The following is a 7,452-nucleotide window of genomic DNA, read 5'->3' as shown; positions in this document are numbered from 1 at the left end:
AAGACTCAGGTGTCTGCTGAAAGAGCAACTCTGCCAAGCCCCAGCAAAATCATCACTGTCCCGTCTGCAGCAGAGGGCAGTGATGAATATGATGATCAAACCCTGCAAGCGATAACCAGAAACAAGCAGGAAAGGGTAGGTCAAGCATCATGCAGCGCCATTTCTCTGGCCATGGACCCCAAGGTCCTCCTAGACTACATAAACATCTGGTATGAGGGCCCAAACATTCCGCTTGATGATTTGAAACTTCCCCCTGGCATCAGCCACATGGTGGCCACTTTCATCAATGAAGCCAAGTGGAAAGAACAGCAAGCCAAGCATGCCAAGGTTGCGAAGCTTAAAAAGGAAAAATTCCTCAAGCAAAATCTCCTCAGCTTGACGCCTGATGCACTGGTCTCAACACAGGCTGAGTTGAAGAATTTGGCTGATAAGTACTCCAAGCTGTCAGATCGTCAGAGTCTCAAGAGCAATTTCATCAAGCTGGCCACTAAAGCTGTTGATGACTACAACAATAAGGCTGCACCTCCAGCACCAACTCCCCAGCCCTTGATTGAAGAGCTAGCTGATGAATCTCCTCAAGCTGAGGAAATACACCAAGAAAGCCGTGTGGATGTACCAGCTATTGAAGAAATCACCATGGAAGCTCCAGCTGATGAACCTGCTGCAGCTGGTGAGACTGCCCCTGACCCAGCTGCTTCATCAAAGCAAGCTGATGACTCTACTCCAGATGGTTCCTCAAAGCCAGCTGAAGAATCTGTCGAGAGAACCCCTTCACCAAAAGCTTCAAAGGTGAAAAAATGACTCCGTCTGCATCAGACGTGAAGAAAACCAGGGCTGCTGAGAAGGAAGCCAAAAAGAGAAAGGCCTCCTTAGCAGAAGAAGAAACAGAGGCAAAGCCTCAAAGCAATTGAAGATACTGATCCACTGGACCCTATGCCCCTAAATGTCGCTCCGTCTTATGAAATGGTCATCCTTGATGACGAAGCGAAAGGGACAAATGACGAAATGAAGGATGCCGCCTCTGAGGAACACACTGACGAAGAAATTCGTATTGACGACCGCCCTCAGCCCTCCATTCCTCAGAAAGACACTGCACAAGGATCAGCTGCACCAGCTGATGAAACTGCCTCTGTCACCAAGCCAGCTGAGGAAGAACAAAGTGAAATTCCTCAAGCTAATAAAATTCAAAGTTCTGAGCAAAATCCTCAAGATGAGGAACAGGCTGACCAAACTCCTCCACCTGAGCAAAATCCTCAAGATGAGGAACAGGCTGACCCAACTCCTCGACCTGAGCAAGATGAACCTATCCCTCGGCCTGATGCCCAGCCAGAGCAAGCTCCTCAGCCTGAAGCCCCGGCAGATGAAATTCCTCACCCTGAGGACAATGCTCAGGAAAATGCACCTGATCAAGACAATGCCTTCGTCGTGCTCAACCCCGAGTCTGCAATTGTTGTCTCCCCTCCCGTTCCTCAGCAAAATCTTCAGCCAGTTTAGCGTCAGCCATTCTCCAAGCGACCATAGTTTCAAAAGGAGAATTTCTTTGAAGAGTGCATGTACTTCATTGGAGAGAACCCCTATGACAAGCCTCAAATGAGGCATCTGAAGTTTTGGACGAGGACACAACTGAATTACTGTGCCTCTGTGCTGTGTGGAAGAAACAAGATATTCCAGCACATGCATATTCCTCACATTGAACTTGAAGAAATACCGTGCCTATAGCCAGTCCTCAATGTACTCCATGACGTTGGTCTGCTGCCAATGTGCTCGGACATCTCTAACTGGAACAGTGAGCTCATTCTTTAGTTTTATGCCACCCTTCACATATCTGGCAACCCTGAAGACATTAACACCTGGGTGTTTGACTGGATGACACAAAACACTCACTACAAGGCTCCTCGTACTGAGCTCCTCCGTGAACTGCCTGTACCAATTCCCTGGGAGGAGGCTGTGAAGCTTTACGGTGAGCGTGAGCTGCCCAACGGGATGATGGAAGTCCTCATGAAGCCTTTGGCTGAAGGACAATCACCGAGAAAAACCTTCCTCGTCCACGAGCTCAAATATACACCAAGGTCTGTCTACAGAATCCTCTGCAGTGTGCTCGCGCCGATCAAAGGCCATGATGATGAAGAAGATGTCGTAGGCATCATGAAGAATATCCTCTTCAACATCATCCATGGTATTCCTATCAACATCCATGATTTCTTCTTGAGGACTTTGGCCGACAATGCTATGTGTCCATTTGATCACAAGATATATGCCCCATGGATCATGAGATTCATCAGGACAAGGACAGGCATCAACTTCCACGCTGATTTCCAAAACCATGTTGGTTATATGCCTCCTATCTGGGTCAACAAGAAGACTTTCGAGACCATTGAAGAAAAAGGCAAGTCAGTGATTGATGAAGGCAGTAGGCCCCTTGATGGACAGTTCAGAGAGCCAGAAGCTTATTCTTCATGGGATGACACTGAGACTCGCCCGACAAGCCCCGTTCCTCTTTGCGTGATGAATACAAGAGAGCTCCTCCTCAGTCTTCACCAGAAGGTGGATCGCAATCACAAGTGGGTCAAACGCCAGTTTGGCGCCATTGTGAAAACCCTCACTGAAACACAGAACTCTGTGAAGCTTAACCATCACTATCTGCATGAGGTTTTTGATCGCACCTGGGCTACACTTGCACATCTGAAGACTCAGACAGAGCTTGAAGAAATGGACTTTGAGCGAGACTTTGACTGGTCGTGGCCTCCCAAGAAGAAGTTCAGGCCCATTCCAGTTCCACACCTTGAAGACATCTCCTTTTCTTCATTCTGCACTGCTGAAACTGATGAAGAATAGCTCGACACTGCTACCGGTCCAAGGAAGAAGACTACTCCCAAGAAGCATCACGCCTCTTCATCAACCGCCAAGAAGTCAAGTCTTCACGGGCGTTAGTCCTTAGTTTTTACCTTTTTGTCACTTGATGACAAAGGGGGAGAAACTTGGGAGTTAGTCTTCAAGAGGGATATTTTGGGGCTTATGAACTATATTTAACTTACAAACTCTTGGCTCTTCTGAAGTTTTTATGTAATGAGTTGTAACTTAAGCCCGATGGTACTCTGACTCTTTTGAACGTTCTTATTCGCATGCTTATTCCTCAAGTTTTAATGCACGCATGCTGGAATTCGTCAGATACCATTTGTCTTCATGAATCTTCATTTTCTTCATACGATATGTTACAGGTATGCATGATTTACAAGACTCAGGGGGAGATCTCCAAGATATATATCATCAATGTGCATTTGCTGTGAAAAGCAAAATCCTCAAGATATGCACATCTTCAGGGGGAGTCTCTCTGAATCTTGATTTCAAATTCCTCAAATGAGTATTTATACTTCATATTTTTTATCCCTGTTGAAGACTTAACCTAATTGTCATCAACCACCAAAAAGGGGGAGATTTAAAGTGCATCTAGTGCCCCTTAGTGATTTTGGTGGTTTGAAGACTTATACGTTAAGAAACTAATGTGTTTATGAGTGTACAGAGGATCTATAAGTCACTGAGGAGTTTGAGATATTTGATGAATATTGACCCCTAAAAATATATATCTTCGGTTGAAGAAATTGGTCTGAAGCTGAAGAATTGAATCGCGAAGAATCTGCGATGAAATTGATATTCCTCATGAAGATACTAAAATTGAGGAATTGGGTGTGTCTTGAAGAAAATCATCTTGAAGACTTTGAAGCATGAAGATTTACTCTTTATGTTTTATTTTCTTCGCATTTGAGTAATAGGAACACCGTACTGTTAATGGGGGTCGAAGTTACACTTTGGAATAAATTTCCTGATGATGCTCAACCCAAGCCTAATCCTACCAAAAGACACAAGTGAGGAATACGAGTGACATGAGGACTCTCACGGTTGAGGGTTCCGACCGTTTTGATAACCACCCATGTCATTAGTCTTATCCACACCAACGGTCATATTATTTATGGGCCTTAGTGTCAAATCATGTCGGGATGCTCCCAGGCTATAAACAGCCGCCCCCCACAACCATTAGCTGGTTGGCTGCTCCGTTAGGAACTCACCCTTGTCATAAGAGTAACCCAAATTCCTCAGAGTCTTCAAGAGTAGTTCATCACTGAGGAAATTCCCCATACGCCGAAACCACAAACCAAACCTAGTGATTGAGCATGAGTGAAGAAGGTGTTCCTGTGTAGGACTGAAGCCTTTTACCTTTGAGGACTTTTCATCCTCCACACGGTTAGGCATCATGGTCTAGAGCTTTCCAGCACTCAATTGTGGATCGCCGCGTGACCAAGTTTGTGAGGGTTTGAAAGTCTACCATGAAGACTTACCACGAGTGTTGGGCGAGGACTGTGTGTTCTTAGCCTAAGGAGAACACGGTAGGGACTGTGTGTCCCGGGACTGTGTGTCCTTTGGTTTCAATACCAAGCCGCTCCAAACCAGATGTACAATTGTCACAACAGTTGGAACTGTGTCATCAACTACTGTCTTCACTGTGAAACGGGTTCTAATTCCTCAACTCCTTACTTTCCTCAGATTATGTGGTGATGACTTTCACTGCTACTGTTTGAAGAATTTGCTGAAGACTTTCTCTGAAATTCCTCAACCCCAAATTCTTCACGCTAGTTAATCCTCATCAGTTTTCTGCATGCCTATTCACTGTGCAATCTGTGTTCACATTCCTCACTCTGAAAAACTGTTGTTGTGAAACTTTGCACTTCTGATCCTTAACTTTTCTGCTGTAAGTTAGTCATCAGTGAGGAATTTCCTCAAAAGGAATTTCCTCAGTTATGAAATTCTAAAAATCTCCTATTCACCGCCCTCTAGTCAATATAACGCACTTTCACTTTTGCCATGAAGCAATATGTTGGAGCGAAGTCATCAGCATAGTCATCAGTGTGGATGGTGTTATCATTTTCTTCAAGGTTGAAGATTGACTTGTTGACGAATGTGATTGCAAGTGCAAGACTAGCCTGTCCGGATTACGAGTCTTCATCAGAACCCTCCTCTTCATCACATTCCTCGGATTCTTCCTTGGAATCCATTTCCTTGCCAATAAGTGCCCGAGCCTTTCTGAAACTAGTCTTCTTGTGCGATGAGGATTTTGAAGTTTTCTTCTTTTTCTTTGAGTCATCAGAACTTTCATCCTTGTATTTATTCTTCTTTGATTCCTTTCCCCAGCGAGGACAATCAACAATGTAGTGACCTGATTTCTTGCATTTGTGGCAGGTTCTTTTCTTGTAGTCCTCAGATGAAGATTCTGATTTCCTCATATCTCTTCTTGAAGATTTACCGAACTGGCCACGTCGTGTAAACCTCTGGGATTTCCTCACGAGCATTGCAAGCTCCTATACAAATTCTTCAGGATCACCAATGCTACCATCCGAGTCTTCTTCTTCAGATGAGGGAATTGCTTTGCCCTTCAGTGCACGTGGTCTAGAATAGATTGGTCCATATAGATCTCTCTTTTCTTCTTGTTAGAATTCATGAGTATTGACTCTTTCTAGTATGTCAGCTGGATCAAACATCTTGTAGTCTGGTCTTTCTTGAATCATCAAAACTAAAGTATCAAATGAAGAATCCAAAGATCTTAGCAGTTTCTTTACAACTTCGTGATCAGTAATGTCTCGACCTCCCAGTGCTTGCAATTCATTTGATATGTCAGTGAGCCGATCAAAGGTATCTTGGCAGCTTTCATTGTCAAACCTCTTGAAGCAATTGAAGAGATTGCGAAGAACATCAACACGAGAATCACGCTGGGTTGATACTCCTTCATTCACTTTGGACAACCTTTCCAAGATAAGTTTTGCTGAGCCCAAAGCACTTACTCTGCCATACTGGCCCTTGCTCAGATGGCCACAGATGATATTCTTCGCTTGAGAATCAAGTTGCTTGAATTTCTTCACATCAGCAGCAGCGATAGTAGCAGTGACGATAGGGACGCCATGTTCCACAATATACCAAAGATCATTGTCAATAGCTTGTAGATGCATCTGCATCTTGGTCTACCAGAAGGGAAAGTCCCTTCCTTCGAAAGTAGGACATGCTGTAGTAACCTTAATCATGCCTGCTGGCGACATAACTAAAACTCCAGGTGGTTAAACCAAAATCACACAGAACAAGGGAGTACCTTGATCTGATACCAATTGAAAGTGCGTTATATCGACTAGAGGGGGGTGAATGGGAGATTTTTAGAATTTCAGCACTAAGGAATTTCCTTTTGAGGAAATTCCTCACTGATGACTAACTTACAGCGAAAACAACAAAGGATCAGGAGTGCAAAGTATCACTACACCAATTTGTCAGGATGAAGAATATCAAAACAGTTTGCAGAGTATGCAGGCACGCAGAAAACAGATGAGGATTAACTAGCGTGAAGAATTTGGGGGTGAGGAATTTTAGAGAAAGTCTTGAGCAAATTCTTCAAACAGTGACAGTGAAAATCATCAACACACAATCTGAGAAATGTAAAGAGTTGAGGAAATAGAACTCGTTTCACAGTGAAGATAGTGGTTGATGACCGAGTTCCAACTGTTGTGACAGTTGTACATCTGGTTTGGAGCGGCTTGGTATTGAAACCAAAGGACACACAGTCCCTACCGTATTGTCCTTGGGCTAAGAACACACAGTCCTCACCCAACACTCGTGGTAAGTCTTCAGGGTAGACTTCCAAACCCTCACAAACTTGGTCACCTGGCGATCCACAATTGACTGCTGGATTGCTCTAGACCATGAAGCCTAACCATATGGAGGATGCACAGTCCTCAAAGGTAAAAGGAATTAGTCCCACACAGGAACAACTTCTTCAGTGATGCTCAATCACTTGGTTTTTGGTTTGAGGTTTGGTGTTTGGTGTATTTCCTCACTGATGAATTACTCTCGAAGACTCTGAGGAATTTGGGTTGCTCTTATGACAAGTGTCAGTTTCTAACGGAGCAGCCAACCAACTAATGGTTGTGGGGGGGCTATTTATAGCCTGGGAGCATCCCGACATGATTTGACATTAATTCCCTTAAATAATATGATCGTTGGTGTGGATAAGACCAATGATATGGCGTGACTATCGATAACGGTCGGGACCCTCAACTGTGAGAGTCCTCATGTCTCTCATATTCCTCACTTGAGGCTTTTGGTAGGATTAGGCTTGGGTTGAGCATCATGAGGAAATTCATTCCAATGTGTTACTTTGACCCCCTTTAACAGTACGGTGTTCCTATTACTCAAGTGTGAAGAAAATAAAACAGAAAGGATAAATCTTCATGCTTCAAAGTCTTCAGATTGATTTTCTGTAGGACACACCGAATTCCTCAATTTCAATATCGTCATGAGGAATATCAATTTCATCGCAAATTCTTCTCGATTCATTTCTTGAGATTTAGACCAATTTCTTCAACCGAAGATATACACTTTTAGGGGTCGATATTCATCGAATATATCAAACTCCTCTGC

The sequence above is a fragment of the Hordeum vulgare genome, chromosome 6H (genome assembly GCF_904849725.1).
Source record: "Hordeum vulgare subsp. vulgare chromosome 6H, MorexV3_pseudomolecules_assembly, whole genome shotgun sequence".
In the NCBI taxonomy this organism is placed as follows: domain Eukaryota; kingdom Viridiplantae; phylum Streptophyta; class Magnoliopsida; order Poales; family Poaceae; genus Hordeum; species Hordeum vulgare.
This window is presented reverse-complemented; position numbering follows the sequence as displayed.